This window comes from Loxodonta africana, chromosome 22, assembly GCF_030014295.1.
Source record: "Loxodonta africana isolate mLoxAfr1 chromosome 22, mLoxAfr1.hap2, whole genome shotgun sequence".
NCBI classification, from domain to species: Eukaryota; Metazoa; Chordata; class Mammalia; order Proboscidea; family Elephantidae; genus Loxodonta; species Loxodonta africana.
Window position 1 is genome coordinate 2244913 of NC_087363.1, and position 27770 is coordinate 2272682.

The 27770-nt window shown below is 38.0% G+C and overlaps 1 pseudogene; it reads right to left on the reverse strand.

Annotated features, from left to right (window-relative positions):
• Window positions 1–628: 628 nt before the first annotated feature.
• Window positions 629–27668, reverse strand: LOC135228520 (olfactory receptor 4A5-like; annotated as a pseudogene).
• Between the last annotated feature and the right edge of the window lie 102 nt (window positions 27669–27770).

Genomic DNA, 27770 nt, shown 5'->3' on the forward strand with positions numbered 1-27770 from the left:
CTGAGTGAAATTAATCAGATGCAAAAGGACAAATATTGTATGAGACCACTATTATAAGATCTTGAGAAATAGTTTAAACTGAGAACACATTCTTTTGTGGTTACGAGAAGGGGGAGGAAGAGAGGGTGGGAGAGGGTTATTTACTGAATAGATAGTAGATAAGAACTACTTTAGGTGAAGGGAAGGATAATAGTACAGGGAAGGTCAGCTCAAATGGACTGGACCAAAAGCAAAGAAGTTTCCTGGATAATCTGTTTGCTTCGAAGGTCAGAGGAGCAACTGCGGGGATTTGGGGACTGTGGCTTCAGGGGACATCTAAGTCAATTGGCAAAATAAATTCTATTAAGAAAACATTCTGGAAGATGGCGGACTAGGTGGACGCTACCACGGATCCCTCTTGCAACAAAGACTTGGAAAAACAAGTGAATCGATCACATATATAACAATCTACGAACCCTGAACAACAAACACAGATTTAGAGACGGAGAACGAACAAATACGGAGAGGCAGCGATTGTTTTCAGAGCCTGGAGCCAGTGTACCAGTCAGGTTACCTTCGGCGCCCGATTTGGGGCAAAGCCCAGGGGGGCAGACGGCACAAAGAAGGGGCCTAGCCCTGACCCCCGAACTCATTCCGGGAGGGGGCCCAGCCAGTTCGCGCAGGTGGTGTGGCGGCGCAGCCACTGGGAAAAGTCCCCGGGAGGCAGTGACAGGTCTTGGAGCGGGGAGAGCAGCGTCCCAGCCGGGGAGCCATCCCGCCGGGATTTAGGAGGGGAGAGGGCGCGGGGAGCTGCACCACCCCCCTGAACTAACCCCAGGAGGGGGCCCAGGTGGTTCTCGCGGGCGGTGTGGCGACGCAGCCGGTGGGAGAAGGCCCCGGGAGACAGTGACGGGTCTTGGAGCGGGGAGAGTGGCATCCCAACCGGGACGCGCGGTCGCGGCGTAGGCACGGGGAGCTGCTCTGCTTGCCTGAGCTGACCCCGGGTGGGAGCCCAGCCAGTTCGCGGAGGTGGCGCGGCGACGCGGTAGGCGGGAAGGGGAGTCCCCGGGAGGCAGCGACTGATTTTGGAGTCGGGAGTGCACCGCCCCAGGCTGGCAGCTGAGGATCTGACTGTGACTCCAGTGGGCCAGACCCCCCCGGGGCAATCTCCACACAGACAGCACACATAGGTGATGCGCCCCACGGAAATCTCAGATATAATAGTCATTCCAAGCAAGACAAGCAACTCTGGCTATATTCTGAGGTGCTACTCTCTCTGATCCCTCCCCCCACCCTCCCCAGGCGGCTTCCGGCTTCATTAACATCCGAATAGCCTGAGCCAGAGGGAGAACTCTGATAGGGATCTGACTGCATTTTTTTTTTAGCGGGTTTTCTGGAAAAACTAGTTTCCCAGTGACGGCTCGGAGACAGCAGTCCATATCAAACCACATAAGAAGCAGACCATGACAGCTTCTCCAACCCCCCAAACAAAAGAAACAAAATATTTCCCAAATGAAGATACAATCCTGGAATTGCCAGATACAGAATATAAAAAACTAATTTACAGAATGCTTCAAGACATCACAAACGAAAAAGGCAAACTGCAGAAAAAGCCAAGGAACACACCGATAAAACTGTTGAAGAACTCAAAAAGATTATTCAAGTACATAGTGGAAAAATTAATAAGTTGCAAGAATCCATAGAGAGACAGCATGTAGAAATCCAAGAGATTAACAATAAAATTACAGAATTAGACAACGCAATAGGAAGTCAGAGGAGCAGACTCGAGCAATTAGAATGCAGACTGGGACTTCTGGAGGACCAGGGAATCAACACCAACATAGCTGAAAAAAAATCAGATAAAAGAATTAAAAAAAATGAAGAAACCCTAAGAATCATGTGGGACTCTATCAAGAAGGATAACTTGCGAGTGATTGGAGTCCCAGAACAGGGAGGGGGGACAGAAAACACGGAGAAAATAGTTGAAGAACTCCTGACACAAAACTTCCCTGACATCATGAAAGACAAAAGGATATCTATCCAAGATGCTCATCGAACCCCATTTAAGATTGATACAAAAAGACAAACACCAAGACGTATTATCATCAAACTCGCCAAAACCAAAGATAAAGAGAAAATTTTAAAAGCAGCCAGGGATAAAAGAAAGGTCTCCTACAAGGGAGAATCAATAAGAATAAGTTCAGACTACTCAGCAGAAACCATGCAGGCAAGAAGGGAATGGGACGACGTATACAGAGCACTGAAGGAGAAAAACTGCCAGCCAAGGATCATATATCCAACAAAACTCTCTCTGAAATATGAAGGCGAAATTAAGATATTTACAGATAAACACAAGTTTGGAGAATTTGCAAAAACCAAACCAAAGCTACAAGAAATACTAAAGGATATTGTTTGGTCAGAAAACCAATAATATCAGGTACCAGCACAATACAAGGTCACAAAACAGAACGTCCTGATATCAACTCAAATAGGGAAATCACAAAAACAAACAAATTAAGATAAATTATACACATAACAGGGAATCATGGAAGTCAATAGGTAAAAGATCACAATAATCAAAAACAGGGACTAAATACAGGAAGCTTTGAACTGCCAGATGGAGAGTGACACAAGGCGATATAGAACGGTACAAGTTAGGTTTTTACTTAGAAAAATAGGGGTAAATAATAAGGTAACCACAAAAAGGTATAACAACTCCATAACTCGAGAAAAACGTAAAGACTCAACTAACCTAAAGTCAAACACTCTGAAAATGAGGATCTCACAATTTACTAAGAAAAACATCTCAGCACAAAAAAGTATGTGGAAAAATGAAATTGCCAACAACACACATGAAAAGGCATCAAAATGACAACACTAAAAACTTATTTATCTATAATTACGCTGAATGTAAATGGACTAAATGCACCAATAAAGAGACAGAGAATCACGGACTGGATAAAGAAACACGATCCGTCTATATGCTGCCTACAAGAGACACACATTAGACTTAGAGACACAAACAAACTAAAACTCAAAGGATGGAAAAAAATATATCAAGCAAACAACAAGCAAAAAAGAAGAGGAGTAGCAATATTAATTTCTGACAAAATAGACTTTAGACTTAAATCCACCACAAAGGATAAAGAAGGACACTATATAATGATAAAAGGGACAATTGATCAGGAAGACATAACCATATTAAATATTTATGCACCCAATGACAGGGGTGCAAGATACATAAATCAAATTTTAACAGAATTGAAAAGTGAGATAGACACCTCCACAATTACAGTAGGAGACTTCAACACACCACTATCGGAGAAGGACAGAACATCCAGTAAGAAGTTCAATAGAGACACGGAAGACCTAATTACAACAATCAACCAACTTGACTTCATTGACTTTTACAGAACTCTCCACCCAACTGCTGCAAAGTATACTTTTTTTTCTAGTACACATGGAACATTCTCTAGAATAAACCACATATTAGGTCATAAATCAAACCTTTGCAGAGTCCAAAACATCGAAATATTACAAAGCATCTTCTCAGACCACAAGGCAATGATCTAGAAATCAATAACAGAAAAACTAGGGAAAAGAAATCAAATACTTGGAAAATGAACAATACCCTCCTGAAAAAAGACTGGGTTATAGAAGATATCAAGGAAGGAATAAGGAAATTCATAGAATGCAACGAGAATGAAAATACTTCCTATCAAAACCTCTGGGACACAGCAAAAGCAGTGCTCAGAGGCCAATTTATATCAATAAATGCACACATTCAAAAAGAAGAAAGAGCCAAAAGCAGAGAACTGTCCCTACAGCTTGAACAAATAGAAAGTGAGCAACAAAAGAATCCATCAGGCACCAGAAGAAAACAAATAATACAAATGAGAGCTGAACTAAATGAATTAGAGAACAGAAAAACAATTGAAAAAATTAACAAAGCCAAAAGCTGGTTCTTCGAAAAAATTAACAAAATTGATAAACCATTGGCTAGACTGACTAAAGAAATACAGGAGAGGAAACAAATAACCCGAATAAGAAACGAGAAGGACCATATCACAACAGAACCAAATGAAATTAAAAGAATCATTTCAGATTACTATGAAAAATTGTACTCTAACAAATTTGCAAACCTAGGAGAAATGGATGAATTCTTGCAAAAACACTACCTACCTAAACTAACACATTCAGAAGTAGAACAACTAAATAGACCCATAACAAAAAAAGAGATTGAAACGGTAATCAAAAAACTTCCAACAAAAACAAGCCCTGGCCCGGACGACTTCACTCCAGAGCGCTACCAAACTTTCAGAGAAGAGTTAACACCACTACTACTGAAGGTATTTCAAAGCATAGAAAAGGACGGAATACTACCCAACTCATTCTATGAAGCTACCATCTCCCTGATACCAAAACCAGGTAAAGACATCACAAAAAAAGAAAATTTTAGACCTATATCCCTCATGAACATTGATGCAAAAATCCTCAACAAAATTCTAGCCAATAGAATCCAACAACACATCAAAAAAATAATTCACCATGATCAAGTGGGATTTATACTAGGTATGCAAGGCTGGTTTAACATCAGAAAAACCATTAATGTAATCCACCACATAAATAAAACAAAAGATAAAAACCACATGATCTTATCAATTGATGCAGAAAAGGCATTTGATAAAGTCCAACACCCATTTATGATAAAAAAAATCTTATCAAAATAGGAATTGAAGGAAAATTCCTCAACATAATAAAGGGCATCTATGCAAAGCCAACAGCCAATATCACTCTAAATGGAGAGAACCTGAAAGCATTTCCCTTGAGAACGGGAACCAGACAAGGATGCCCTTTATCACCACTCTTATTCAACATCGTGCTGGAAGTCCTAGCCAGGGCAATTAGGCTAGACAAAGAAATAAAGGGTATCCAGATTGGTAAGGAGGAAGTAAAGCTATCACTATTTGCAGATGACATGATCTTATACACAGAAAACCCTAAGGAATTCTCCAGAAAACTACTGAAACTAATAGAAGAGTTTGGAAGAGTCTCAGGTTATAAAATAAACATACAAAAATCACTTGGATTCTTCTACATCAACAAAAAGAACACCGAAGAGGAAATAACCAAATCAATACCATTCACAGTAGCCACCAAGAAGATAATATACTTAGGAATAAATCTTACCAAGGATGTAAAAGACCTATACCAAGAAAACTACAAAGCTCTACTACAAGAAATTCAAAAGGACATACTTAAGTGGGAAAACGTACCTTGCTCATGGATAGGAAGACTTAACATAGTAAAAATGTCTATTCTACCAAAAGCCATTTATACATATAATGCACTTCCGATCCAAATTCCAATGTCATATTTTAAGGGGATAGAGAAACAAATCACCAATTTCATATGGAAGGGAAAGAAGCCCCGGATAAGCAAAGCATTACTGAAAAAGAAGAAGAAAGTGCGAGGCCTCACTCTACCTGATTTCAGAAGCTATTATATAGCCATGGTAGTCAAAACAGCCTGGTACTGGTACAACAACAGGCACACAGACCAATGGAACAGAATTGAGAACCCAGATATAAATCCATCCAAGTATGAGCAGCTGATATTTGACAAAGGACCAGTGTCAGTCAATTGGGGAAAAGATAGTCTTTTTAACAAATGGTGCTGGCATAACTGGATATCCATTTACAAAAGAATGAAACAGGACCCATACCTCACGCCAAGCACAAAAACTAACTCCAAGTGGATCAAAGACCTAAACATAAAGACTAAAACGATAAAGATCATGGAAGAAAAAATAGGGACAACCTTAGGAGCCCGAATACAAGCCATAAACAGAATACAAAACATTACCAAAAATGATGAAGAGAAACCCGATAACTGGGAGCTCCTAAAAATGCTCATCTAAAGACTTCACCAAAAGAGTAAAAAGACCACCTACAGACTGGGAAAGAATTTTCAGCTATGACATCTCAGACCAGCGCCTGATCTCTAAAATCTACATGATTCTGTCAAAACTCAACAACAAAAAGACAAACAACCCAGTCATAAGTGGACAAAGAATATGAACACACATTTCACTAAAGAAGATATTCAGGCAGCCCACAGATACATGAGAAAATGCTCTCGATCGTTAGCCATTAGAGAAATGGAAATTAAAACTACGAGGAGATTCCATCTCACACCAACAAGGCTGGCATTAATCCAAAAAACACAAAAGAATAAATGTTGGAGAGGCTGTGGAGAGATTGGAACTCTTATTCACTGCTGGTGGGAATGTAAAATGGTACAACCACTTTGGAAATCTATCTGGCGTTATCTTAAACAGTTAGAAATAGAACTACCATAAAAAAAACAACCCAGAAATCCCACTCCTCGGAATATACCCTAGAGATACAAGAGCCTTCACACAAACAGATATATGCACACCCATGTTTATTGCAGCTCTGTTTACAATAGCAAAAAGCTGGAAGCAACCAAGGTGTCCATCAATGGATGAATGGGTAAATAAATTGTGGTATATTCACACAATGGAATACTACACATCGATAAAGAACAGTGAAGAATCTGTGAAACATTTCATAACATGGAGGAACCTGGAAGGCATTATGCTGAGCGAAATTAGTCAGAGGCAAAAGGATAAATATTGTATAAGACCACTATTATAAGATCTTGAGAAATAGTAAAAACTGAGAAGAACACATACTTTTGTGGTTATGAAGTGGGGAGGGAGGGAGGGAGGGAGAGGGTTTTTTATGGATTAATCAGTAGATAAGAACTGCTTTGGGTGAAGGGAAAGACAACACTCAATACATGGAAGGTCAGCTGAATTGGACTGGACTAAAAGCAAAGAGGTTTCCGGGATAAAATGAATGCTTCAAAGGTCAGCGGAGCAGGGGCGGGGGTCTGGGGAAAATGGTTTGAGGGGACTTCTATGTCAATGGGCAAAATAATTCTATTATGAAAGCATTCTGCACCCTACTTTGAAATGTGGCTTGTGGGGTCTTAAAGGCTAACAAGCGGCCATCTAAGATGCATCAATTGGTCTCAACCCACCTGGAGCAAAGGAAAATGAAGAACACCAAGGTCACACGACAACTAGGAGCCCAAGAGACAGAAAGGGCCACATGGACCAGAGACCTACATCATCCTGAGACCAGAAGAACTAGTTGGTGCCCGGCCACAATCGATGACTGCCCTGACAGGGAGCACAACAGAGAATCCCTGAGGGAGCAGGAGAACAGTGGGATGCAGACCCCAAATTCTCATAAAAAGATCAGACTTAACGGTCTGACTGAGACTAGAAGAATCCCGGCGGTCATGGTCCCCAAACCTTCTGTTGGCCCAGCTATAGAAACCATTCCCGAAGACAACTCATCAGACATGGAAGGGACTGGACAATGGGTTGGAGAGAGATGGTGATGAGGAGTGAGCTACTTGTATCAGGTGGACACTTGAGACTGTGTTGGCATCTCCTCTCTGGAGAGGAGACGGGAGGGTAGAGAGGGTTAGAAACTGGCAAAATTGTCACAAAAGGATAGACTGCAGGGGCTGAGTCATTAGGGGAAAAGTAAATGGGGGTATGTAGTAACGTGCATATATGTTCACATGTGAGAGACTGACTTGATTTGTAAACTTTCACATAAAGCACAATAAAAATTATTTAAAAAAAAATACTATGAGGCAGTTCTAGTCTGTCCCAATCGCTATGACTCAGAATCAATTCAAGGGTAGTTTTTTTTTTTTTTTTGCTAAAAACACAAATACAAAAAGTAGGTGGCTTTAAAGAAATTTGTTTTCTCATTGTTCCAAAAGCTAAAAGTTCGAATCAGAGTCTCAGCTGTGTCAATTCCTTCCTTGTCAGTAGCCCCGGGCCTTCCTGTTTTCCTTGACATTCTTTGGCTTGGGAAGGATCCCCATATTGTTTGTGTGTGTGTCTGTATATTCTGGTCTTTTAATAACTAAGACATGATTAGGTTTAAGATCCACCCTACACCAGTATGGCTTCATTAGCATAACAAAAGAAACCTACAATATACAAGTGCAGGGGTTACAATTTCAACACATATTTTGCAGGGGGCACAATTCAATCCATAACACTGTTTAAAAAAAAAAGTGTACCCAGAGAGTTTAATGTAAGCAGATTCTGAAACTCTACTCTGTGATATGTTGTTGTTGTTATTATTAGGCCCCATTGAGTATGGTTCCAACTCATAGCCACCATAAGTACAACAGAACTAAACATTGCCTGATCCTGTAGCATCCTCACAATCATTGCTATATTTGAGTCCATTGTTGCAGCCACTGTGTCAATCCATCTCATCAAGTGTCTTCCTCTTTTTCTCTGACCTTCTATCTTACCAAGCATAATGTCCTCCAGGGACTGGTCCCTACTGAAAGACATGCCCAAAGTACATGAGACAAAGTCTTGCCATCCTCCCTCCCAAGGAGCACCCTGTCTGTACTTCTTCCAAGAAAGACTTGCTCATTCTTTTGGCAATCCATGGTACATTCAAAATTCTAAACCAACACCATAATTTAAAGACATCAACTCTTCTTCAGTTTTCCTTATTCATTGTAGAGCTTTCACAAGCATATGAGGTGATTGAAAATATCATGACTTGGGTCAGGCACATCTTAGTCCTCAGAGTGACATCTTTAATTTTCAACACTTTAAAGAAATCTTTTGGAGCAGATTTGCCCAATGCAATACTTTATTTCTTGACTGCTGCTTCCGTGGGCATTGATTGAAGATCCAAGTTAAATGAAATCCTTGACAACTTCAATCTTGTCTCCATTTATCATGATGTTGCTTATTGGTTTAGTTGTGAGGATTATTTTCTTTATGTTGAGGTGCAATCCATACTGAAGGGCATAGTCTTTGATTTTCATCAGTAAGTGTTTCAAGTTCTCTTTGCTTTCAGCAAGCAAGGTTGTATCATCTGCATATCTTAAGTTATTAATGAGTCTTCCACCAATCCAGATACCACATTCTTCTTCATATAGTCCAGTTTCTCAGATTATTTGCTCAGCATACAGATTGAATAAGTATGGTGAAAGAATACAGCCCTGATGCATATCTTTCCTGATTTTAAAGCACTCTATATCCCCTTGTTCTGTTCAAAAGACTGCCTCTTGGTCTATTTACAGGTTCCTCAAGAGCATAGCTAAATGCTCTGAAATTTTTATTCTTTGCAATGTTATCCATAATTTGTTATGATTCACACACTCCAATTCCCTTGCATAGTCAATAAAATACTGGTAAACATCTTCTGGTATTTCTGCTTTCAGCCAAGATCGATCTGACATCAGCAATGATGTCCTCTTTTGAATTCAGCTTGAATTTCTTGCAGTTCCTTGTGGACATACTGCTACAACCATTTTTGAACTATCTGTGATATGAGTGACTTTAAATACATATTTCAACTACTGGAGGAGGCCTATTAGTCTAAAAAAAATGTACTAAATGGGGATAAACAACTTTTCTATCCAAAAAAATCAGTCACAATACACAAAACCAACTATATGATACCTTATTATCCTTGCTTCATTACAGTACAAATTAATTAATTAAATTCATTTATTACGAATTTATCCTCATCTTTGAACATGTCATGGAAATTTAATTAATTTAACCACATCACTTATTTTTTTGTTAGATTAACTATCCTAAAAATCTGAATTTTTGATTTTAAAACCTCACTGTCTTGGACTAAAAGAAATAAGTTCAATTAGATCACATTTTTATGTTCCAGAAAGGTACCATGCTTCACAAACAAGAATTTGAAAAAAAAACAAAAATTGTTGTCTACCAAAGTAACTTAACACATTATGAGTCCATATATAGGGGATTAAACCTATGAAATTTTCTTTATGTCTAAGGGCTATAATATATTCCACTTATATAAAGAATAATTTAAATATAAGTTGAAAAATAAATAGGCTAAAGAATCCAAGGAGAATGATAAAGAATGAGATCACTGATAGTGAAAATGTTCCTTTGTTCTGTGAAATAATGAATATCATGTTCTGAATGAGGGCTACAGCCCTCTTCCAACTAAGGCCACTTTTTTTACTCCAAAGTTTCCTCAAGACATTTTCCATTCCTGAGTTTCTCAGGGTATAAAAAAATATAGATAGATTAAATGGCTGAACATAGGGGTTATGAAAGCTAAAACCATAGTCATGAATAGATCAACCCAAAAGGTAGATTTGGGCCTTGCATACAGGAAGATACAGAGAATAAAGAATAAAATGACCACCGTGATATGGGATGGACAGATGTTTTCCTTCAAGGAGTGTAAGATACCGCATAGAACATTAGTAGGATGAAGAAGATTGCAGTGAAAATTGGCCCTCCGTTGGCTGTCATACAAAGTCCAGCGACGTAATTGTTCATGCAAGCAAGTTTCAATAAGGAATACACAGTACACACAAAGTTGGCAATGACTTTGGGGCCACAGAAAGGGAACAGATAAATAAAGAGAAATTGAACCAAAGAGTGTACAAAGCCCCCAACTGAGGCTACCAATAGCATGAGAACACACATCCACCAATTCATGGTCACCAAATAATGAAAAGGTTTACAAACGGCCACATAATGAGTCATAGGCCATCACCACCAGAAGAATAACTTCAGCCTCAGCAAATAAATGATTTATAAAGAGTTGTGCCATGCAAGTATGGGAGGAAATGGTCTTTTTCTCATAGATCTTGTCTATGCTCATTTTGGGAGTAACAGAAGTAGAAAATACAGTATATATAAATAATAAAAAGGTGAGAAAAAAATATATAAGGGGAACCTAAGGATTGGCTGGCCATGACTGTCACCATGATCAGCAGATTGTCCACTACCTTCACAATGTAGATGCGTAAGAATGTAACAAGTGAAACTTTTTGCCCCTCAGGATACTGAATGAGTTCTTGGGGTAAAAACTGAGTCACAACGTTTCTATTTTCCATGCATTCTTTTGAAGATGTTGAACTCAGGTGTCAGAGCCTGGAAACAAAAGGGCCAATAATAAATTTGAGAAGATCACAAACTTTTTGCCAAAAATTTCATGCCCTGTTCAACGATGTTTCCTCCCCAGAGTCTTGCACACAACATCTCCTTAGAAAATGGATGCTTGGAATCTTCTCTCACAGTAATTTCCCCATTCATTTTCATGCGTTTTTTGCTTCACCCTCAATGATGTTTGAAATCCCGGTGGCATAGTGGTTAAGAGCTATGGCTGCTAACCAGAAATGTTTGGCAGTTCGAATCCATCAGGAGCTCCTTGGAAACCCCATGGGGCAGTTCTTCTCTGTCCTATGGGGTCGATATGAGTTAGATTCAACTCGATGACAACAGTTTTTTTTTTTTTTTTGGTTTTCAACAACAATACTTTGGTTTTAAAACTGTGTTTGATATGTGAGTGGCTACATCTGTGACATGATCTAATGAAAATAAGAAACCTTCCTCCACAATGCCTTTCAAAATATTGAATTTAACATTATATATCATTTATCTCATTTTATGAGCTCTATATTGAAACCTGCATTATGCAGATTGCAGAATCTTGCTTGCTGAAAGTGAAGAGGACTTGAAACACTTACTGATGGAGATCAAAGGCCACAGCCTTCAGTATGGATTGCACCTCAACATAAAGAAAAGAAAAACCTTACAACTGGACCAATAAGCAACATCATGATAAATGGATAAAAGATTGAAGTTGTGAAGAATTTACAGGGTTGTATCCATTGCTGAAACATCTCAACTGGGATTCCGTCAATTCCTGAAGCCTTGTTTTTCACCAATGCCTTCAGCACAGCTTAGATTTTCTTCCTTCAGTAGCATCAGTTCTTGATTATATGCTACCTGCTGAAATGGTTGAACTTAGACTAATTCTTTTGGCACAGTGACTGTGTTTTCCTTTTGTCTTCTTTTCTCAATAATTTATTTTTTATTGTGTTTGATAATATACACAGCAGAATATACACCAATTCAACAATTTCTACAAGTACAACTCAGTTACATTGATTATATTCCTTGAGTTGTGCAACCATACTCATCTTCCTTTTGTGAGTTGTTCCTCCACAATTAACATAAACTCATTATCCCCTAAGCTGGGCCATAATCTTTACAGGAGCAGATTGCCAGGTCTTTCCCCTGCAGAGCCAGTGGATGGGTTCTAACCACCAACCTATCATTTAGCAGCCTAGTGCTTACATGTTGCAGTACGAGGGCTCCTTCTTTAGGAGTAATAAACCAAAACAAAAACATTGCCATCAAGTCAATTCCAACTCATAGTGACCCCAGAAGACAGAGTAGAACTGCCCTATAGTGTTTTCAAGGCTATAACCTTTACAGAAGCAGACTGCTACATCTTTCTCCTGTCCATTCATCTTCTTTTGATGCTTCCTCAAAATTTTGAGCTTGGTATGCTTGGAAACCCTAGTGGCCACAGAAGAAATGTGTCTACTAATGAACACACTCATTGTTTCATTACATTTACATGGAATTTGAGGCTCCTATTCTGAGGAAAGGGGCAGGAAGAATACATTACTGATGCCATGTTTAGCTACAAAAATAAAATATTCGGTAGACTACAATTGGATGATAAAAATTCAAATTACTGAAATCTTTAGAAGACAATATAGAATATTTTCCTGTCCCTGGTGGTACAGTAGTTAAGAGTTAGGCTGCTATCCAAAAGCTCGGCCATTCAAAACCACCAGCTGCTCTTCGGAAACCATATGGGGCAGTTCTACTCTCTGCTATAGGTCTCTATGAGTCAGAATCGACTTGACAGCAATGGGTTTTGGTTTTAGAGGAGCTAACCAAACACATAAAGACTGAGAAATTTAACTACATTAAGAAGTTACTATTTTTCAAATGAAATGTTAAAAGCATAAAAAGAAAAACCACAAACAGGAAAAAGCCTTTTTTACTACTTATAAACAAAAATAAAGAATTAGTACACAAGGTACATATACAATTTAGTAATGGAAAAACAATCCAGTAGAAAAACTGTCAAAAGACATAGATATACAACTCATAGAAGAGGGGAAAAGTGATGTCTAATAAACAGGAAAATATATTCAACTTCAATAGAAATACGAAATGCAAATTAAAACCACAGTGAAATCACAGTTTTATACCCATTGAATGGCCAAAATATCAAGCATCTACAACATCTGGTGTTGGTAAATATATAGAGTAATGGAACTGTTAAACTCTGGTGGCATGAGTATAACTGATGATACCTCTTAAGGAAAAAATTGCAACCAGCTGTTAAAGTGAACATGTAAATACCCTATTTAACACAAAATAATTTCTTTTAGAATGTCCACAGTGACACTGTGTATGATAACAAAAACTTGAAATGATCTATATGAACACTGACTAGAGAATTGTACATAACCTGTGGCATATTCAAACAATTATATCATATGCAGCAAGAAAAACATAATCAAATCTTAGAAAGTTAACGCTGAGTGACAAAAGTTAAGATTCAGAAAACTATGGGCAACAGAAAGTAATTTTTTAAAAAGTAAGGAATAAGAAAATCTAAACAATACACTTTAAGGATACACACATACATAGTTAAACTATTTTTAACTGTGATTAAAAAATTAGGATTGGGATTACTTTTGAGGAGAGGGGGCGGAACGGCCTCAGAGAAGTGTAATCAGGGAGTTTCAATGATATTAGTAATATTCTAGGTAGGTGGCTACGAGATTTATAAATAATTGCATATGTTGTTGGATATACATGAAAAATTGTACACTAAAACTTAAAAATAAGAAAAGTTCTAAAATCTGTCTTTTAGTTAGAAAAGTAAACACTTGTTTAGCATAGATAATGTACCATATTACACTGAGAACATTCTGCTTTCTGGCTTTAGGATGTTCCTGCTTGGGCTGTAGACTGAGAAGAACTTATTTTTTTGCATAAAAAGCGAAATTTTCCTTTTGCCAAAACAAATCATGACTAAGCCTATGTGTGAAAAGAGTTTACATTTAAAGTTTACACTACGATTTTTAGGGAACATGCTGCTTATGCAAAATAACACATTACTTTATATATCTTCAAGTTTATGGAGACAAAATTGGAAGCTCTACCTACTCATTTCAGAATTATAAAAAACATGCACATGATAACTAGTGAGGAAAATATAAAATATGTTTATGACTTAGATTAATGTGATTTTCAAATCCTTGGTGAAATAGTATCTTTCCTCTAATCAAGAACTAGAAGGAGTTTTCTTCATCAACCACATCCCATCTATCAAAATTGCTCACTAATGGTGTCTCAAACCAAACATAATATCACGGCCCTCTTAAACATATAGAATTGCAAATGCATAGACATTGCCCAGAGGAACAGAAGTAGTCTTAAACACAAAATGCATTAAAAAAAAAAAAAAATGCATAGTGGAGCTAAAAAAAAAAAAAAAAGCTGTTGTGCTAATAGAATAATGAACAGTAAAATTTTAAAATCACACCCTTGGCCTCAAAAATTTGTTCTAAGGATTTGTCAAATTGTTTTCTCATGAATTTGGATGATAGAAAATTTTCAGAAAGTAACTTGATTTACGTTTTTTTTAAAGAGGAAAAAACAAAAGAATTTCTTCTAAGTCCTGTTTCAGCATATACTGAGAAAAATAAAATTACAATGTAAGCTTAGTTTTACTTATATTTATAACAGGAAAAAAAAAAAAAACCTGTGCCTTTTATCTGGCCTTCAGAAGGTCTCTATTTGTTAGGTTAATTCTAACCTGGAAGAATAATTTATTCAATTTTTTTTTATGCCTTTGCATCAATAAAGACTAGTATTCCTAGAGAATCTGTTGAATTGACTTAATCATTCATTGTGATAATTAACTGCCTATTTGTTACTTTAAAGATTTAGCAATGGTATTTTCAGTGTGGACACAAATTCTTATTCTACTTTTGGTTAACTTTCCACCCCAGATTTTTTCTATAGCATTTTTTCATCTCAGAATTTCTCAAGGTGTAAACCAGAGAATTGAAAATGGGAGTGATAACTGTAAAAACCACAGTCATAGATTTATCAATGGCAAAGTTGGAAACAGGTCTAACATACAAGAAAATACACAGCACAAAAAAGAGGACAACCACTGTGACGTGGACAGGGCTTCGCGCCTCCTTTCCTGATTGTTAGTCTTCAGGGAGCTTAGGATGACCCCATAGGAGATTAGTAGAAGGACAAAAAATACCACACAGATGGCTCCACCATTGGCAACCACAGTGAGACCTATAAAATAGGTGTCAGGAGGCAGGGCCAAGATGGCTGACTAGGTAGAAGCTACCTTGGATCCCTCTTGCAACAAAGACTGAGAAAAACAAGTGAATCAATCACATACATGACAATCTACGAACCCTGACCATCAAACACAGATCTAAAGAGCTGACCTGAGTGACAGAGACTGAGAACGAGCAACCATGGGGAAGCAATGACTGTTTTTGGAGACTGGAGCCAGCATCCCAGTCAGAAAACCTTGGCGCCAGGCTTTGGACTTGGTGCAGGGGAGCTGAGCATGGCATCCTGAGACAGTGCAAACAGGGGACACAGCCCTAGCCCCCAGAAGTGACCTCAGGGGAAGCCCAGCCAGTGCACACAGGCAGTGCAGCGATGCGGCTGACAGGAGGAGAAGTCACCAGGAGGCAGTGACTGGTTTTGGAGCCTGAAGTGCAGCGTCCCAGCCCGGGAACCTTGGCGCTGGGCTTTGGACTGGGAGCGGAGGAACTGACCACAGCTTCTGAGACAGCACAAGCACAGGACGCAAGCCTGACCCTCAGGGGCAATCTCGACCAAGCCAGTACACACAGTCAACACGTCCGCCCCTCGGGAATCTCAGATAAAACAGTCATCCCAAGCAAGGTAAGTAACTTTGTCTATATTCCTGGGTGGTACTCTCTCCTATTTATCTGAACCCTCCCCTCCCCTTCCCAAACAGCTTCATTAACATTGGAATTTCCTGAGCCAGAGAGTGAACTGCGCTGCGGTTTTTCTTTTTTTTTTTTTTTTTGGTCTTTTCTAACCCATTCTCCTGGCCTGAGAGAAGCAACCACAAAAAACCCAGGGACCAAAAATCCTTCCCTAATTGGACTGAAAACACAGAACCAGATCCAGCCAAACATATGTGATCCACTTTCATCCCTACAGGGAACAAGGTGGCTATTATAACGCAAAGGCAATTCTGATAAGGATCTGACTGTAATTGTTTTAGCAGATTACTGGAAAGACAAGTTTCCCAGGTCTGATAACTCTGCTTATTCAACAGAGCCCTCACTGACCCACAACAGGGAACTGAGGGCTGAAGCTCCCCCTAGACCACCTAGCCTCCTGCCTTAGGGGTCTAAGGAGGGTGACACCTACCAATCTGTAGAGGTACTTGCATTGGGGGTCTAAGGTACAGCTGCAGAGCCCACCCACCAGAGTGGTTGAGGAATAGAGACACACCTACCTCACTGACACTTGGGGGAAGCCTGTCAAATTCCTGCCCCCCCTGGAGTGTGACCCCCTGTTGCTACTAGAATCTGGTGCACACAACTATCACCACTACTTCTCTAGTGGATAAGTGACAGTCTGCATCACACACTTGATGACCCAAAATCAGATTCTACTCAAGAATAGTGAATGGACTTTTAGGCTTATATATCTGGTAACAGCCCAAACCAGCTCGTAATATGGCATAAGTGAGTCAAGGGCTACAACAATCAAGACAGTGCAATCTAGTAGCCCATCTACGTATATCGAAAGAAAACAAAACAAGATAAATCTCAGTGAGCAAATATAGAATAAATCACTATAATATCTTAGAGATGGCTCGGAGACAGCAGTTGATATCAAACCACATAAAGAAGCAGACCATGATTGCTTCACAACCCCCCAAAATAAAGAATCAAAATCTTTCCCAAATGAAGATACAATCCTGGAATTGCCAGATGCAGAATATAAAAATCTAATTTACAGAATGCTTCAAGATATCAGGGATGACCTCAGAAATGAAATATGGCAATCTACAGAAAAAGCCAAGGAACACACTGACAAAGCAGTTGAAGAACTCAAAAAGATTATTCAAGAACGTAGTAGAAAAATTAATAAGCTGCAAGAATCCATAGAGAGACAGCATTCAGAAATCCAAAAGATTAAGAGTAAAATGACAGAATTAGACAACTCATCAGGAAGTCAGAGGAGCAAACTCGAGCAATTGGAATGCAGGGTGGGGGATCTGGAGGACAAGAGAAGAGACACCAATATAGCTGAAAAACAATCAGATACAAGAATCTAAAAAAATGAAGAAACCCTAAGAATCATGTGGCACTCTATCAAGAAAAATAACTTGCGTGTAATTGGAGTCCCAGACCTGGGAAGGATAACAGAAAATACAGAGAGAATAGTTGAAGTTCTGTTGGGAGAAAACTTCCCTGACATCATGAAAGACGAAAGGATATCTATCCAAGATGCTCATCGAACCCCATTTAAGATTGATTCAAAAAGAAAATCACCAAGACATATTATCATCAAACTTGCCAAAACCAAAGATAAAGAGAAAATTTGAAAAGCAGCCAGGGATAAAAGAAAGGTCTCCTACAAAGGAGAATCAATAAGAATAAGTTCACACTACTCAGCAGAAACCATGCAGTCAAGAAGGCAATGGGATGACATATATAGAGCACTGAAGGAGAAGAATTGCCAGCCAAAGATCATATATCCAGCAAAACTCTCTCTAAAATATGAAGGTGAAATTAAAACAGATAAACGCAAACTTAGAGAATTTGCAAAAACCAAACCAAAGCTACAAGAAATACTAAAGGAAATTGTTTGGTCAGAAAACCAATATCAGATACCAGCACAACACAAGGTCACAGAACAGAACATCCTGATACCAACAAAAATAGGAAAATAACAAAAAGAAATTAAGATTAATTTTGAAAAGAAAAAAACGCTCAAAACAGAATCATTGAGGTCAATATGTAAAAGATCAGAATAATCGAAAAGAGGGACTAAATACAGGTGGCATAGAAAGGCCATATGGAGAGGGATACAAGGCAATATAGGACAATACAAGTTAGGTTTTTACTTAGAAAAATAGGGTAAATATTAAGGTAACAATAAAGAGGTATAACTCCAGAACTCAAAATAAAAACCAAGAAAAACATAACAACTCAGCAAACATAAAGCCAAATACTATGAAAATGAGGAACACACAATTTGCAAAGAAAAAGTCTCAGCACAAAAAAGTGGAAAAATGAAATTGTCAACAACACACATAAAAAGGCATCAAAGTGACAGCACTAAACACATACTAATATATAATTACTCTGAATGTAAATGGACTAAATGCACCAATAAAGAGACAGAGAGTCTTAGACTCGATAAAGAAACACGATCCATATATATGCTGCCTGCAAGAGACACACCTTAGACTTAGAGACACAAACAAACTAAAACTCAAAGGATGGAAAAAATATATCGAGCAAACAACATGCAAAAAAGAGCAGGAGGAGCAATATTAATTTCTGACAAAATAGACTTTAAAGTTAAATCCACCACAAATGATAAAGAAGGACACTACATAATGATTAAAGGGACAATTGACCAGGAAGATATAACCAAGTTAAATATTTATGTACCCAATGACAGGGCTGTAAGATACATAAAACAAACTTTAACAGGACAGAAAAGTGAGATAAATACCTACGCAATTATAGTAGGAGACTTCAACACACCACTTTCCAGTAAAAAGCTCAATAGAGACACGGAAGACCTAATTGCTCCAATCAACAAACTTGACGTCATAGACTTATACAGAACACTCCACCCAAATGCTGCAAAGTATACTTTTTTTCCTAGCGCACATGGAACATTCTCTAGAATAGATTACATATTAGGTCATAAAACAAACCTTTGCAGAATCCAAAACATCGAAATATTACAAAGCATCTTCTCAGACCAAAGGCCATAAAAGTGGAAATGAATAACAGAAAAATTAAAAAAAAAAAAAATAACAGAAAAATTAGGGAAAAGAAATCAAATACTTGGAAACTGAACAATACCCTGCTCAAAAAAGACTGGGTTATAGAAGACATTAAGGAGGGAATAAAGAAATTCATAGAATGCAAAGAGAATGAAAACATTTCCTATCAAAACCTCTGGGACACAGCAAAAGCAGTGCTCAGAGGTCAATTTATATCGATAAATGCACACATACAAAAAGAAGAAAGAGCCAAAATCAGAGAACTGTCCCTACAACTTGAACAAATAGAAAGCGAGCAACAAAAGAATCCATCAGGCACCCGAAGAAAACAAATAATAAAAATTAGAGCTGAACTAAATGAATTAGAGAACAGAAAAACAATTGAAAGCATTAACAAAGCCAAATGTTAGTTCTTTGAAAAAATGAACAAAATTGATAAACCATTTGCCAGACTGACTAAAGAAATACAGGATAGGAAACAAATAACCTGAATAAGAAACGAGATGGTCCATATCACAACAGACCCAACTGAAATTGAAAGAATTATATCAGATTATTACAAAAAGTTGCACTCTAACAAATTTGCAAACCTAGAAGAAATGGATGAATTCCTAGAAAAACACTACCTACCTAAACTAAAACAATCAGAAGTAGAAGAACTAAATAGACCCATAACAAAAAAAGAGATTGAAAAGGTAATCAAAAAACTCCCAACAAAAAAAATCCCTGGCCCGGACGGCTTTACCACAGAGTTCTACCAAACTTTCAGAGAAGAGTTAACACCACTACTACTGATGGTATTTCAAAGCATAGAAAATGAGGGAATACTGCCTAACTCATTCTATGAGGCCGCCATATCCCTGATACCAAAACCAGGTAAAGACACCACAAAAAAAGAAAATTACAGACCTATATCCCTCATGAACATAGATGCAAAAATCCTCAACAAAATTCTAGCCAATGGAATTCAACAACATATCAAAAAAATAATCCACCACGACCAAGTGGGATTTATACAAGGTATGCGAGGTTGGTTTATTATTAGAAAAACCATGAATGTAATCCACCATAGAAATAAACCAAAAGACAAAAACCACATGATCTTATCAATTGATGCAGAAAAGACATTTGATAAAGTCCAACACCCATTCATGATAAAAAAAACTCAGCAAAATATGAATTGAAGGAAAATTCCTCAGCATAAAAAAAGGCATCTATACAAAGCCAACAGCCAACATCACTCTAAATGGAGAGAGCCTGAAAGCAATTCCCTTAAGAACGGGAATGAGACAAGGATGCCCTTTATCACCGCTCTTATTCAACATTGTGCTAGAGGTCCTAGCCAGAGCAATTAGGCTAGACAAAGAAATAAAGGGCATCCGGATTGGCAAGGAGGAAGTAAAATTATCTCTATTTGCAGATGACATGATCTTATACACAGAAAACCCTAAGGAATCCTCAAGAAAACTACTGAAACTAATAGAAGAGTTTGGCAGAGTCTCAGGTTACAAGATAAACATAGAAAAATCACTTGGATTCCTCTACATCAACAAAAAGAACACCGAAGAGGAAATCACCAAATCAATACCATTCACAGTAGCCCCCAAGAAGATAAAATACTTAAGAATAAATCTTACCAAAGATGTAAAAGACCTATACAAAGAATACTGCAAAGTACTAGTGCAAGAAACTAAAAAGGACTTACATAAGTGGAAAAACCTACCTTACTCTTGGATAGGAAGACTTAACGTAGTAAAAATATCTATTCTACCAAAAGCCATCTATATATACAATGCACTTCCGATCCAAATTCCAATGACATTTTTTTAAAGTGATGGAGAAAGAAATCACCAACTTTATTTGGAAGGGAAAGAAGCCCTGGATAAGCAAAGCATTACTGAAAAAGAAGAAGAAAGTGGGAGGCCTCACTCTACCTGATTTTAGAACATATTATACAGCCACAGGAGTCAAAACAGCCTGGTACTGGTACAACAACAGGCACAAAGACCAATGGAACAGAACTGAGAACCCAGATATAAATCCATCCACATATGAGCAGCTGATATTTGACAAAGGCCCAGTGCCAGTTAATTGGGGAAAAGATAGTCTTTTTAACAAATGGTGCTGGCGTAACTGGATATCCACTTGCAAAAAAATGAAAGAGGACCCATACCTCACACCATGCACAAAAACTAACTCCAAAAGGATCAAAGACCTAAATGTAAAAACTAAAACGATAAAGATCATGGAAGGAAAAATAGGGACAACGTTAGGAGCCCTAATACAAGGCATAAACAGAATATAAAAGATTATTAAAAATGACAAAGAGAAACCAGATAACTGGGAGCTCCTAAAAATCAAACACCTATGCTCATCTAAAGACTTCACCAAAAGGGTAAAAAGACCACCTACAGGTCGGGAAAAAATTTTCACCTATGGAATTTCTGACCAGCGCCTGATCTCTAAAATCTATATGATTCTGTTAAAACTCAACCACAAAAAGACAAACAACCAATTAAAAATTCGGCAAAGGATATGAACACTCACTTCACTAAAGCAGATATTCAGGCGACTAACAGATACGTGACAGAATGCTCTCAATCATTAGCCATTACAGAAACGCAAATTGAAACTTCAATGAGATTCCATCTCACTCCAACGAGGCTGGCATTAATCCAAAAAACACAAAATAAGAAATGTTGGAGAGGCTGCGGAGAGATTGGAACTCTTATAAAATGCTGGTGGGAATGTAAAATGGTACAACCCCTTTGGAAATCTATCTGGCCTTTCCTTAAAAAGTTAGAAATAGAACTACCATACAACCCAGAAATCCCACAACTCAGAATATATCCTAGAGAAATAAGAGCCTTTACATGAACAGATATATGCACGCCCATGTTTATTGCAGCATTGTTTACAATAGCAAAAAGCTGGAAGCAACCAAGGTCTCCCTCAATGGATGAATGGTTAAATAAATTACGGTATATTCACACAATGGAATACTACGGATGGAAAAAGAACAGTGACGAATCTGTGAAACATTTCATAACATGGAGGAACCTGGAAAGCATTATGCTGAGTGAAATTAGCCAGATGAAAAGGACAAATGTTGTATAAGACCACTATTATAAGATCTTGAGAACTAGTATAAACTGAGAAGAACACATTCTTTTTTGGTTACGAGAGGGGGGAGGTAGGGAGGGTGGGAGAGAGTTATTTACTGATTAGATAGTAGTTAAGAACTACTTTAGGTGAAGGGAAGGACAATACCCAATATAGGGAAGGTCAGCTCAACTGGACTGGACCAAAAGCAAAGAACTTTCCTGAATAAACTGAATGCTTCGAAGGTCAGTGAAGCAAGGGCAGGGGTTTTGGGACTATGGCTTAAGGGGACTTCTAAGTCAATTGGGAAAATAAATTGTATTAAGAAAACATTCTGCATCCTACTTTGAAGTGTGGCATCTGGGGTCTTAAATGCTAACAAGCAGCCATGTAAGATGCATCAACTGGTCTCAACCCACCTGGATCAAAGGAGAATGAAGAACACCAAGGTCACACGATAGCTATCAGCCCAAGAGACAGAAAGGGCCACATGAACTAGAGACTTACATCATCCTGAGACCAGAAAAACTAGTTGGTGCCCGGCCACAACCGATGACTGCCCTGACAGGAAGCACAACAGAGAATCCCTGAGGGAGCAGGAGAACTGTGGGGGTGCAGATCCCAAATTCTCATAAAAAGACTAGACTTAATAGTCAGACTGAGACTAGAAGAATCCTGACAGTCATGTTTCCCAAACCTTCTGTAGGCCTGGACAGGAACCATTCCTGAAGACAACTCATCAGACATGGAAGGGACTGGACAATGGGTTGGAGAGTGATGCTGATGAAGAGTGAGCTGCTTGTATCAGGTGGACACTTGAGACAGTGTTGGCAGCTCTTGTCTGGAGGGATGATGGGAGGGTAGAGAGGGTTAGAAACTGGCAAAATTGTCACAAAAGGAGAGACTGGAAGGAGGGAGAGGGCTGACTCATTAGGCCGAGAGTAAATGGGTGTATGAAGTAAGGTGTAAAAAAAAAATAAGTTTATGTTTGACAGACTGGCTTGATTTGTAAACTTTCACTTGAAGCACAAGAAAAGTTAATTAAAAAAATACTGAATGAAAGAAGATACTGACAGAAAACAGAGATCTAGGAGAGACATGAAGTGGATGTCCCCTGTCAACAAATATGAACAGTGTTGCCCTCTTGAAGCACAGCCAGCAATGAGCCCAGACAGGAAAGATGGGAAAGCAACTTCACAGAGCTCACAACAGGACATAGAATACTTGGTAACCAGAAATACAAGCTTTTCCGTACCTCGCCCTTCTGCCCCATATGCCACTTCCCTCCTTTTACTTGGGCCCCCTCAAAGCAGCCAAGGCTAGAGCATCCCCCAACACTCAGGCACACCTCCATCCCAGATTCCCATTGCACGTCCTCTCCCACCACTCAATCAACTGCTGAATGGTGGGAAGTAAGCCTGTACGACACCCCACTGACACCCCCGCCCAACTGGTGAGGGGCTGTGAATATTTGCACACCTCTGGACCAACATCAGAAGGCAAAAAACACCCACTCAGTACACCTTCACCCACCTCACCAAATCAGTGTAGAAAGAAGTGGGCTCACCCTGCCTGCTGCTGCCTTGCCAATCAGAGAATGTGGTGAAAGCTATCATACCAGAGACAAGCAAGCAGCAAAGAATGACCAGCCTACCTTCCCTGGCATAGAATCAAAAGACAAAAACAGGATGAAACAAATAAGTTTACAATCAATATATAAAGAAAAAAAGACCTTAATGTCTCAGAGACAGCAGGACAAGATGGCTCCAGCAAGTGACCAAAATAAAGAATCAGATAAACTTCTGGTAGAAGAAAAGGCAGTGGAACTACCTGGTAATTCAAAATACTAATATTTAGGGCTTTCCAAGACATTAGGAAAGAGATCAAGAAAAACACAGGGAAAAAAAAAAAAGAAAAAAATCACAAAATCATGGAAAAAAAGAGATGAAACCAACAAAAACATACTCGAAATCAAGGAAAACAAAGACAAAAATATACAAGAATAAAGAAAAATAATACAAGAAAAAATCACAATAAATAAACAATTAGAAACCATGCAAAAAAAAAAAAGGCATGGTTAATCAAAAAGATAACAAAAGTTCAGAAATAGACAACTGAATAGAAGGTTAAAAGCAAATTTGAAACAATAGAAGACAGAACCAGCTATATTGAAGGCAAACATAGCTACACCACTTTCTCTGAGGAAAAATTAGAGAAGACAACGAAGAAAAATTAAGAATTATGTGGGACAGAATCAAGAGCAAAAATTTGCATGTGATTGGAGTTTCAGAACAGGGAGAGAAAGTGGAAAACACAGAGAAGGTTGTTGAAGATTTACTGACAGAAAACTTCCAAATATCATGAAAGAAGAAAACCTGACCATCTAATAAGCTCAAATAGCCCCATATACGATGAACTGCAAAAGAATGTCACAACAATACATCATAATCACACTTGCCAAAACCAAAGACAAAGAAAGAATCCTGAGAGCAGATCTAGAAAAACAAAAAGTCACTTACAAAAGGGAAAAATAAGATTAAACTCTGATGACTTGGCAAAAACGATGAAGGTAAGAAGATGATGGAATGACACGTGTAAAACCTTGATTTGATAAAAATGCAAACTAAGAATAATATATCCTGCAAGACTCTCCAATACAATAGCAAAATTAGTACATATCCAGATAAACAGAAGTTGAAGTAATTCTAATAACCAAACAAAACTTACAAGAAATATTAAAGGCAGACCTTATTTTTTTTTTTTTTTATGTTAGAGAACCAGCAACATCAGACAACACCAGAGTCTAGGACATAGGTCAGCATCAGCCAGATATCAACCTAAAGAACTCTTAATATTAAAATTCATACCAGATATGCAAGGTTGGTTCAACATTAGAAAATCAGTCAACATAATCCATCATGTAAATAGAACAAAAGAAAAAAATCACATAACACAATAGACATTTGATAAAGCTCAACACTTATTCCTGATAAAAACTCTCAATAAAATAGGAATAGTAGAGAAATTCCTCAACATAATAAAGGACATCTATGCAAAACCAAAAGCCAACATCATTCTCAGTGGAGAGAGGCTGAAAGCATTCCCCCTTAGAACATCAGCAAAACAAGGAGGCCCTTTATTGCCACTCCTATTTAACATTGTGCTGGAAGTCCTAGCTAGAGCAACAAGCCAAGAAAAAGAAATAACGGCATTTGAAATTGAAAAGGAATTGGCAAAACTATCCCTATTCGCAGATGTAGGATCCTGTCTATGATCTTACTCAAAAAAAAAACTCATAGACAATACCAAATTGTCCATAAGGAAACTACTGGAATAAGAAAATCTAAACAATATACATTAAGGATACATACATACATAATTAAACTATTTTTAACTATGATTAAAAACTTAGGATTGGGATTACTTCTGAGAAGAGGTGGAGAAATGTCATCAGAGAAGAGCAATCAGGTAGTTTCAATGATATTGATAATATTCCAGACAAGAGGCTACAAGATTTATAAATAATAGCATATGTTGCTGGATATACATGAAAAATTATACACTAAAATTTAAAAATAAGAAAAGTTCTAAAATCTTTCTTTTAGTTAAAAAAATAAAATCTTGTTAAGCATAGATTATGTTCCATATTACATTAAGAAAATTCTTTCTGATTTCTGGTTTTGGGATGTGTCTGGATGGGCTGTAGGTTGAGAAAAACTTATTTTTACACAAAAATGAAAAAACCAAAATTTTATTTTTACCAAAAAAAATCATTATTAAGTCTTTACATTAAAATATATTTAAATTTAATACAACTTTTAGAGAACATGCTGCTTATGTAAAATAATACATTTCTTTTCATAAATTCAATTTCATGGAGATAAAATCAGAACCTCTAATCTTTTAAGAATTGCAAAAATGCACATAATTACTAATGAGGAAAACATTGTTTATAACTTAGATGAATGTTATTTTCAAACCCACGTGAGCATACTATCTGTCCTCTAATCAAGAGCTCGAATGAGTTTTCTTCATCTACCACATCCTATCTACCAAAATTGCTCACTGATGATGTCTCAAACCAAACACAATATCATGTCCCACTAAAGTATGCAGAATTACAAATGCATAGACATTGCCCAGAGGAACAGAAGTAATCTTAAACACAAAGTGCATAGTGGAGTTTAAAAAAAACTGTTGTGCTAATAAAATAATGAACAGTAAAATTTTAAAACCATACTTTTGGCCTCAGAAATTTGTTCTAAGTATTGGCCTAATTGTTTTCTCATTAATTTGAATAATACAAAATTTTCCAAAGTACCTTGTTTATTCTCTTTTTAAAAGGAAAAAAAAAAAGAATTTCTTCTAAGTCCTGTTTCAGCATGTACTGAGAAAAATAAAATTACAATGTGAGCTTAGTTTTATTTTTATTTATAAAAGAAAAAACACGAATGCCCTTCATCCAGCTCCCAGAATGTCTCTATTAGTTTATTCTAACCTCAAAGAGTAATTTATTCTACATTTTGGATGTGTTTGCATCAATAAAGAGAAGTATTCCTAGAGAATCCACTGAATTGACTTAATCATTCATTCTGATCATTTATTGCCTATTTCTTGCTTTAGATTAGCAATGATATTTTCTGTGTGGACACAAATTCTTACTCTACCTGTGGTTAACGTTGTGCTCCAGATTTTTTCCATAGCTTTTTTCATCTCAGAATTTCTCAGGGTGTATATCAGAGGATTCAACATGGGAGTGATAACTGTATAAGCCACAGTCATGGATTTGTCAATAGGAAAATTGGAAACAGGTCTAACATATATGAAGATATATGGGACAAAAAAAGGACAACCACTGTGATGTGGGAGCTGCAGGTAGACAGGGCTTTGTGCCTCCCTTCCTGACTGTGAGTCTTCAGGGAGTTTAGGATGACCCCATAGGAGATTAGTAGAAGGATAAAAATAATCATATAGATGGCTCCACCATTGGCAACCACAATGAGGCCAATAAAATAGGTTTCAGAGCAAGCAAGTTCCAGTAATGGGTAAATGTCACAGCCAAAGTGATTAATGACATTGGGGCCACAGAAGGGGAGGCTGCACACAAAGAGAAGTTGAACCAAAGAGTGCAAAAAACCTCCAACCCAGGCCACCACCAGCAAGAGAATGCAAAACCATCGATTCATGATGGTCAAGTAGTGCAGTGGCTTACAGATGGCCACATAGCGGTCATAGGCCACTACCACCAGAAGAAAGACCTCAGCACCACTAAATAAGTGTTCTATAAAGAGCTGGCCCCTGCAAACTGGGAAGGAAATAGTCTTTTATCACAGAGTAAGTCTAGAATCATTTTGGGGGAAACGGCAGTAGAATAAACAGCATCCATGAGTGACAGATAGGCAAGGAAGAAGTACATGGGAGAGCCCAGGGAGGGGCTGACAATAACAGTCATGACAATGATCAGGTTGCCCACCATTGTGACAATGTAGATGAGCAGAAACATGACAAATGACACTTTTTGGCCCTCAGGATCTTGAGTGAGTCCCAGGAGGACAAATTCTGTTACATTGTTACCGTATCCCATTTACTCTTGTATAAGACCTGCTTCAGAGATGAGAGCTCAGAAAAACAAGACCTGTAATGAAATCATGGACACCACTGTGAATATATGCATTGGGTCATGGAGCT